Source organism: Rattus norvegicus, chromosome 18, assembly GCF_021556685.1.
Source record: "Rattus norvegicus strain SHRSP/BbbUtx chromosome 18, alternate assembly SHRSP_T2T, whole genome shotgun sequence".
Taxonomy (NCBI): domain Eukaryota; kingdom Metazoa; phylum Chordata; class Mammalia; order Rodentia; family Muridae; genus Rattus; species Rattus norvegicus.
Window position 1 is genome coordinate 9,291,217 of NC_141551.1, and position 10,029 is coordinate 9,301,245.

The 10,029-nt window shown below is 35.4% G+C and overlaps 1 long non-coding RNA gene across 1 annotated transcript; it reads right to left on the reverse strand.

Annotated features, from left to right (window-relative positions):
* Positions 1-957: 957 nt before the first annotated feature.
* Positions 958-4,247, reverse strand: LOC108348753 (uncharacterized). The gene is made up of 2 exons (XR_015643110.1): positions 3,994-4,247; positions 958-1,240 (listed from the first exon to the last, which is right to left on the reverse strand). It is a non-coding gene; the product is annotated as an uncharacterized LOC108348753 (long non-coding RNA).
* Positions 4,248-10,029: the final 5,782 nt, after the last annotated feature.

The window sequence follows — 10,029 nt, forward strand, 5'->3', positions numbered from 1 at the left end:
CTGTACTACTTATTATTTCTTATTACTAATACCTCTTTCTACCCTGTTTCTTGCATGTTGTTTAGCTTTCAATATACATTTTAATGGCCATTTTTTTGTCTTTCTTTTGATTTTTCAGTATCTCAAATGGCCTTGCGTTCCCTATGAGCTGAGGATGACTCTGATCTCCTATTTATTTTGCCTTCATCTCCACTTACTGAAGTAGAAACAGTAATCAACAACCACCTCAGACTGAACTTTTAGTTCCTCCAGTGTGAAATTTTCAGCCGTGGCCAAAATAGGGATATGAAAAGGTATTTCTCATTCATTGGTATCTAATTAATTTCATCCTTTCTTTCAACCTTATTAAAATACATAGCATCACATAAATTCCTGTAGCATAAAGATTTAATAACTTACATAAAATAAATTAAAAACTTTCTACATATGATTGCAATATGTATTCTCCTTAATAAACTGTAAACTGCATGAGAGCAACAGGGATGTATCTACCCTCTTTTTTATCAAAAATTCAGGGACAAACTTCAGATGCACAGTATATCTATGTAGTTGCTATTCATTTGATGAAACGAATGAGTATCCACAGTCAATAAATAAAAGAACAATAGCTTAAGTTTGCCATTGGTTTCTATAGGTCATTTCATAAATTACACTTGCAATGTTATCCAACTCTGATTCAATCACATACTCACAGATCATTTAATTACCTTACATAGAATATGTTAAAGAAATTGTTATGATTTTTACGGTTGAATATGTAAAATTTTTATTATCTGAAGCTTTCTGATGTTTCTAATCTCACAAATTGTATTGAAATGACTGGTCTGGTTGAAATAATTTGATGTGTTACCAGGCATTGTGCATTTTTCTTTCATAACTTTGCATTGATCCTCTGCCCAACTCCTGCCAATAAACTTTGTTTGGATCATAACAGTGGAGAAGCCAGAACTGTTAATATTTTACTGTAATAAGTTTACTTTTTAAGAATAATTTGTGAATGTAGGCAAATGAAGGGGAACCCCACAAGGCAAAAGCTGCAGTAATTTCTTCCGGTAGAGACCTAAAGCCATCATACAGAGAGGATGTGAAGGACAAAATAAAGGAGAGATGAGCCTCAGCTGGCGCCAGCCTGTCATTGTTGGAAGAAGTGCTGTGCTGAAGTAAGATTATAGAAACTGCCATCATGTTGTGTTACCAGTGGGCATCTGGAAGGGCTGTCAAGATCTGTTGACCCGGACCTCTAGTTAGAAAGAAGAGACAAACAGCTAATAGGGAAGAAGATGATTTGTGTGTTTATGTAATTATTCTATAATATGTTAAGATAAAACATGTGTTCTAAATTAAACATTATAATATTTTACATCCTGTTTCTCTATATTTAATTAAGGCTTTCAATGTGATTTTTGATTCTTTCATAAAAAGCGATTCTTTTCTTTATTCTTTTCTGGGGTACGTTATGTCTATATCAAGTGAAATGTCAATTTATTGAATTTATTTTGCACACATACATACACACACAGACACACACACAGACACACACACTGACACACACACACACACACACACACACACACACACACAGAAACTTTTCCTAGATATATCCATTAAAAAAAACAAAACAAAACAAAACCTATGGTTGACGCTTATATAAAACTAACTACAAAAAAATAAATAAAAGAATGATTACTTCTTTCTCTTCAAAAATAAGTACAGCTTTGACCTTAGTAATTAAGTTCAATTTTGTTGAAATTGTTCCAATAAACAAGAGGTTGAAATTTGATTGAAGCTTAATGGGTTCTTTAAATTCTATACATTCTTAGAGAGCTATGTATATGTGCTTCTTTGTCCATCTCTCTCTGTCCCTATGTCTCTGTTTCTGGCTGTCTCTGGCTGGCTGTCTCAGTGTTCCTCTATCTTACTGCATGTATTTGTTGTGTCTTAGTTTATATTCTACAATATAATAATGTGTAATGCTTGAATATCTAATGAATTTGGAGCTGAAATGTTAAACAAAGAGCTAGACCTCTGAATAGAGGGTTATACATTTAACAGACTGTTTCACCATTGTGCTAATACCTTTAATATTCTTTGTAAGATGGCAAAGATTGTTTGACCTGTGGAAATTCTCTGATATGAAAGCTGGTGTAATGTTACAGGGGAAGTATGTTTTCTTTATCCATATATAAATTTTATGCTTGTTCATTCTGTAAAGACTACTACTGAATTTTAATAAGTTGAAGCCATCTATTTTGTAAACACAATCAAAACTACTTTTGATTTAGTAATCTAGTTAAGTTACATCACAGTCTTCAAGCAATAATAATAAAAAATCAATACTAGATTAATTTGAGCAATGGTTTGTAGCATTGCCAAATCAGTTCTGTAGGCTTTTAGATTCATTTTGTGCATGTTTTTCTCATACTTGTTAAAAATAAAGCAAGCTGGCATTTCGTGTATGTTAAGTAATTTCCATTATGATTACATTTACACACTTGACATGTTAAGGCTGGGTTACAGATTAGTTGAAAGATTTCTGGAATTAACTAAATCAAATCTAAAGCATGTCCTAGATACAAATATTTTGGTTTTGCAAACACCTTGTTCATTCCATTACTGTTTAAGCAATTCTAAGAAATCACAAACTACCATGTAGTATAAGTGAAACTGAAGCAGCATGTAAAAAGTGATGTCAGATTACATTGGAAGAATAACTGCACATTTTATAGGCAATGTCACCAAAATGTATGAACTCAAACACAGAAGTCTGACAGTTGACTCTGTAAAAGACAAAGCTTCTCTCTGGGTACCATGTGGTTTCCATGGTGTTTATCAACATATAAAAACATGAGCTTTGGATTTAGCATAGTTGTAAAAAGAGGGCAATAAAAGTTTCACCTGGTTGCTTATTTTAAAAATTATTTTTATATGAATGCATAAATCCCACAGCTAAATAAATCTTAGACTTAGATTTTCTTAGCCTTACTTATTTAGCAAAATTAATAATGGTAGGCTTATGCCGGAAATCAGCACATCCCATAATATAAATTTGTTGGGCTTTATTTTCCACCTATCATTTCATACATTTCTGAGTACAAGAAAACAATAGAATTTTATATAAATACTACTTTGCAGAATTTTATTATTTTGAAACAGTATGTTTTTTTAATGCATTGAGTTGTTTTTTCATATAAATACATCTCTATTTCTTCATCTAAGCTTTTGTATATATGTTTTATATACTATACTCTAGGAAACTGCAACTGTACTAAATTACTTTAAAGATATTTTCTGGGTATGGTATTTTGAGTACAGTTTTATAGGTTATTCTATAATATAGCTTTTCTAATTTGGCTTTTATATTTTTGGTTGTGAGCCTAGCCTTTAACGGCTGAGCCATCTCTCCAGCCCTCATTTGGCTTTTAAATGTTTGCACAGTTAAAGTAAATAAAATTATTTCTGATACATTATCATCTTTTCTGATACCTGACATTCCCTATTGGCTTTGCCACAAGTAAATTTCATAGCCTGTGATAATCAATTGATTCGTGGCCATCATGTTGCCTATGTTTGCACATATCCAGGATAACTGACAATAATGCCATTCTGAAGACACTGAGTCTTACAGTGTATGACTTGGGGATTTCATCCCCTGTCATCTCAAATGTCACTACGGACACATTCATCACTACTCTGTCACTGGACAAATAATGCATCTGTGTGATAGGTTCTCAAACACACACCATTTTCCTGCTTAGGTGACAGCTACCACTGTTGGCTCTTGTGATTCTGAGAAAGTTCAGATTGTGTGCTACTGAAGGGGGAGGAAGTGGCAGTGTGCACACCCCCTGAGACTACTCACGAAATGAATGATGACATGAACTCAAATGCTCATAGGCCTGGGATAATGCCTTGGAAAAGACTGCCAATCCCGACTCTCCACAAGCTTCAGGAGGTATAGATTATGGATTAAGTGTTTCAGATTGTCCTGCTTACCGAGACAATTACTCTCTGAAACAATGGAGAGTCTTCTCTTTTGTGCCTCCAGACTTGAATGGAAGACTTGTAGGGTGACATATCATTACAAATAAGTGTCTCCTCTTGGTCAAAGTTGCTGTTCCTCTTCATTATTCAATATGTTTGAGATGTGTACCCTACACTGAACCATCTTGGTTAGGAATTAAGAACACATGGGTAGTCAATATAAGACATTAGCAGGCTGCATTAACATGTCTCTTGGTAAGCATAAGAGTTTGGGTATTGTGATGTCATTTAGAATACTATGTCCTATTAGCATGTTTCTCTTTGGTGCAACAGCTGTTTCCATCACATGTCTCACTGTACCTGTGAGGCAACTCCATGAGATTTGTATCTACATGAAATGAATCTCTTATTATTTTGGAAAAAATGTAATGCCAAGGAGTAAAAACTTACAAAAACTTGATGTAACTTTTGTTAGATGTTTATAAAGTTAATGCAGGGACAGTAAGCTATCGTTACCATGACCTTTTCCTTATCCTTCTTACCTTCAAATAAAATGATTTTTAGTCCACTCTGTTCTGGCCCATCAATATTAGTTACAATGCATTTATTATCCTTGTCCCTAACACTTTGTTATTTACTGGAATGTAATTATTTGAAGTTGGTAGTTTGTTCCTCCAATAAGGAACATGTGGTATAAATTGTTCTGATCTGGCTTACCTCACCAAATATACTACTTATAGCAATTTACTGTAGAGTTCATGATTTCCTATTTCTTTACAACTGAATAGTGCTCCATGGTGACTATGCGTCACCTTGTCCTTGTCCATTCATCAGTTGGAAGACATCTAAGTTGTTTTCAGTTTTTAGCTGTTGTGAACAGAGCAGCAAAGATGATAACTGAACTAAGATCTGTGGAATAGGATGGTGAGTTCTTTGGGCATCTGCCAAGGTATGCTATAGCTGGGACATATAGTACATTTATTTTTAGTTTTTGATAATAACCCACACTGATTTCATAGTGATTGTACAACTTTACCACAATGAATGTTGTAAACTTTTTCCCTACAGTCCCTCCAAGCATTTTCCTGTTGGATTGTGTTAACTCTTTCCATTCTGACTGGAGTAAGAATGAAATCTCAACATCGTTTTGATTCCCAATTATCTAATCACTGGGAGCATGAACACTTTTTCAGGTATTTCTTCATTATTTTTCTATTGAGACCCTTGATTTAGGGTACCAGCTCACTTTTTGAATGAGTCAATTGGTTTTTGACTCTGCTTTTTTAATTCTTTGTATACTTTGGGTTTTAATCCTCAATGAATACTAGCAAACAATCTTTCCAGAGTTCCAAATCTTAATATATAGAAATAGTCTTCACTCACTTCTCATGAAGAAACCTTCTCTTTGAAGTGAACTACTAATTAAAACACAGAGTTTAGAATTTGGTCCCAATGAATACATTTATAAAACATCCCCATACCTAAGACTCCAGGAACAAAGAAAGATGGTTAGAGACAGAGGATCAGGGAGTTTCTTGTCTGTGAGATTGGGTCTCATAGTAATATCAGAAGCAACACCCTAAACATTTGCCAACATAACCGCCCAAATGTGAGGTGCGAAAGAATGACACCAATGAACATGCTGAAGTGACCAGAAAAAAGCCCAGCATGCCTCAGTCACACATAAAGAACTATAGACAACTGAGGGAAGATTGAAGTGGGAAGGGTGATCAGTGGTTTCTCCCAGTGAAGAGCACATCAATTGATTGTCTAGTGTCAACTAGTTCTGAAAACACACACACACACACACACACACACACACACACATACACACTACACCACACACACACAAACACACACACATGCACACACACATACACACACACGCATACACAAGCACACACACACACCACACACACAAACACACACACATGCACACACACACACACCACACACACCACACACACAAACACACACACATGCACACACACATACACACACACATGCATACACAAGCACACACACACACATACACACACATACACACATACACACACGATATGGACAGTGATATTTTCTATAACAGGAAAAAGAAAAAAAAGAATTTACTCTTATAAGTCAAGAATACTTGCTAACCACTTTACTTAATTTTTGTATTAATTAATATTTTCAATAAAATTTATTTAAGGTATATTTGGAAGAAATGAATTAATGCAAGTTAACTAAATTTGTACCTTAAAATAATGTTAGATTTCCACTACTAATCCTTAATCAACCCTCTACTACATGTAAGGACTGTTTGATCTTCTCCTCCCCCAAGATTACTGAAAAGTCAGGATTTTCCATGCCTATTAAGTTGTCTAGAAACTGAAGTACTGTGCTCATTCAGTGCCTCAGCTCAGTTGGAATGCCTGTTAATTTGTCAGACTGGCAGACAGTATTGAGCCTTGGGTCACCCTGAAATAAGGAAGAAAGATATATTTTACTTTGGTGGGAAATTAATAAATGCTAGGCATATGGACAGAACCTGGGCTTCTAAAATCAAAGTTTTAGACTGTCTGCAACTTAAGGGCTGAAGTATATTCGGTTTTTATAAGAAAAGCATTCTGTATCCCTGGTCAAAAGAAGCCTAGGACTAGGCACCTCTCTCCAGCATGCGTGTCTTCAGTATTCCTTTGGGGAGCTGGGGAGTTGAGCCACTGCATGATGTTTAAATCCACTGATCCTTTAGGCAGCTCATTTAATAAATCATGTCTTTACATTTTATTGCTTTTCTACTCCCTCAATTCCTAGTGGCACCAAAAAGTACAATTATTTGTACACTACTGTACTTTAAACTCTACAATAGCAGCATTTCTTGCATTGACTTTCACACTTACCTTTTTTAAGTTTATACCATATTTTAAAGTTGAAATTGATGGGAGCCAGCATATATTCTAAAACAAAATATCCCATAATGAATTGCTTGAGTAGAAAAGGTGCAAATCCCCTTTTCAAGTGCTTTTCTGTTGTTACTACTGGAATGAAGTGAAGGAGCCTCATTGGACTGATTTGAATTGTGTTCTCCCCTTTATCCTCAATGTCAATATGTCTTACAGAGGAAATTAGCTTATGGCTAAGGTAGATATTATTAGCATACTCAATCCAGAGAAATCCAAGCTTATTCTCCCTCAGGAAAAATGAACCTGATTATATTCAATTCCATGATTTCTATTTTAGAGTTACCGTCCTGCTAGGAAAACTGTTAAAGGAAGAGAAGTGTAATGGAGCCAGTCTGTAAAGAAAGTCTCATGATTGTTGATGAATATATTTGTCATGTTTATAGAATATATTACATTTAGCTGTGGGCACCTTATTAGTAAGAGCTGGCTACTGCATGTTAAATGGAAGAAACAAGCCAGAGTGAGGCTCAAATTGTGAACCTGGCTCTGCACACAATAGAAGAAACACAAATATCAAAACTGAGATCCAACATCATCACAAAGACCAAAAGTTCTCATTTATAGATCCTATTCCGTGTAACGAGCTGAGACTCAGAACCAGCCTTTTGAGTACTTAGTCTTCACTACAACTCAGAGTTTCAACCCATGGATTTTTACACAACTGATCCCTCTCAGAAACTAAGCTGTAGTTCAGCAGTCTAGGAGGATCTCAAGAGAGTGCATGCTCATAAAGGCCACACCACAAAGGTTTCATCTAGCTTTTTGTCTTTTGAAGGCAAGGCAATTAAAGTTAGAGATGAACTCATATTTGTTAGAATCTATAATTCTGTAAAGTGTTGTGCTTCATTACAGCTGGGGTTAGTTTTATACAACTTGAAAAAAGCAAGTGTCATTTAAGAAGCATAAATGTTAATATCAAAAATGCAATTAAAAAAGTGGTCTGTTGGGCTGCAGAGATGTCTCACTGGTTAAGAGCACTGACTACTCTTCCAAAGGTCCTGAGTTCAAATCTCAGTACCAACATGGTGGCTCACAACTATCTGTAATGGGATCTGATGCCCTCTTCAGTGTGTCTGAAGGCAGCTACAGTGTACTCATGTATAATAAGTAAATAAATCATTTAAAAATAAAAAAGTGGTCTGTAGGCGAGACTGTAGTACATTGTTCTAATTGATGATTGATGTATGAGAGCTCAGCTCATTGGAGTCATTGCTAGCCCTGCATTGGTAACCTTGAGTTCTGTAAGAAAACAGTCTGACCAAGCCATGGAGAGCAATCTAGTAAGTGCCACCCTACTATGGCTTCTGCTTAAATTCCTTTCCTGCTTGAGTACTTGTCCTGAACTCTCTCCATAATGGAGGGTGACCTATGAGTGTTTAGTAGTAATCAACTTTGTCCTCCTCAAGTTGTTTTTTGTCGTGGTGTTTAATCACAGCAATAAAAACTTAATTAAGACAATGCCTTTGTCTTTTATTTTCTTGTTTTATTACATATGTTTACATGTGCCATTTACAAATACATAATGTTCTTTGATCATGCTCTACCCATTTTGCTTTCTTGTCTTTCCCTTGCACAGTTTAAATTCCTTTCTTCCTGTTTTTTTTTTCTGTTTTCTTTTTCTTTTTGCTTTTATTGGATTTTTTTTACTAACATTTTAAATGTTATCCTTTTTCCAGGTTTCCCCACAGAAACCCTCTATCCCATCCCCCCCTTCCCCTGCTTCCATGAAAGTGATCCCTCACCCTTACACCTAACCCCTCAAACCTCACCATTCTTAATTCGCATATACCTGGGCATTGAGACTTGACAGGGCCAAAGGCCTCTCTTCCCATTGATTCCCAGTAAGGTCATTTTCTGTTATATATGCAGCTGGAGCCATAGGTTCTGTGTACTCTTGGGATGGTGGGTTAGTCCCTTAGATGGATTTTTTTTATATATTGACTCATTCCTGCATCCTTGGGATGAAGACTTCTTGATCATGATGGATGATCGTTTTGATGTATTCTTAGATTCATTTTTGGAGAAATTTATTCAGTATTTTTGCATCAATATTCATAAGGGAACTGGTCTGAAGTTATTTTCTTTGTTTGGGTTTTGTGTGGTTTAGGTATAAGCATAATTATAGCTTCAAAGAAGGAGTTGTGTAGTGTTCCTTTTGTTTCTATTTTGTGGAAGTTTAGACACCATTGGTATTAGGTCTTCTATGAAGGTCTCATAGAGTTCTGTACAAAACCCATTTGCTTCGGGGATTTTTTTGGTTGGGAGACTTTTAATAACTGCTTTTATTATTTTAGGGATTATGGGACTATTTAGATGGTTGATCTTATCTTGATTTAACTTTTGTACCTGGTATCTGTCTAGAAAATTGTCCATTTTACCCAGATTTTCCAGGTTTGTTCAGTATAGACTTTTGTAGTAGGATCTGATGAATTTTTGAATATCCTCAGATTCTGTTCTTATGTCTCCCTTTTCATTTCTGATTTTGTTAATTTGAATACTATCTCTGTGTCTTCTTGTTAGTCTAGTTAAGGATTTATCTATCTTGTTGATTTTCTCCAAAAATCAGCTCCTGGTTTTGGTTTTTCTTTGTAAGGTTCTTTTTTTGTTTGTTTGTTTTTGTTTGGTTTGGTTTTTGTTTTTGTTTGGTTTGGGGTTTTTTGTTTGTTTGTTTGTTTGTATTTGGTTGATTTCAGTCCTGAGCTTGATTATTTCCTGGCCTCTAGTCCTCTGGGGTGCATTTGCTTCTTTTTGTTCTAGAGCATTTCCATGTGCTATCAAGCTGCTAGTTTATGCTTTCTCCAGTTTCTTTCTGGAGGCATTCATTGCTGAGTTTTTCTTTTAGCACTGCTTTCATTGTGTCACATATGTGTGGAACTGTTGGGCCTTCGTTTTCATTTCATTCTAAAAACTCTTCAATTTCTTTCTTTATTTTCTCCTTACCAAGTTACCACCGAGTAGAGGGTTGCTCAACTTTCATGTATATGTGCGCTTTCTGTTGTTTTTGTTGTTATTGAAGACCAGCCTTAGTCCATGGTGATCTGATAGGATGTGTTGGATTATTTCCACCTTCTTGCATCTGTTGAGGCCTGTTTTGCGACCAATTATA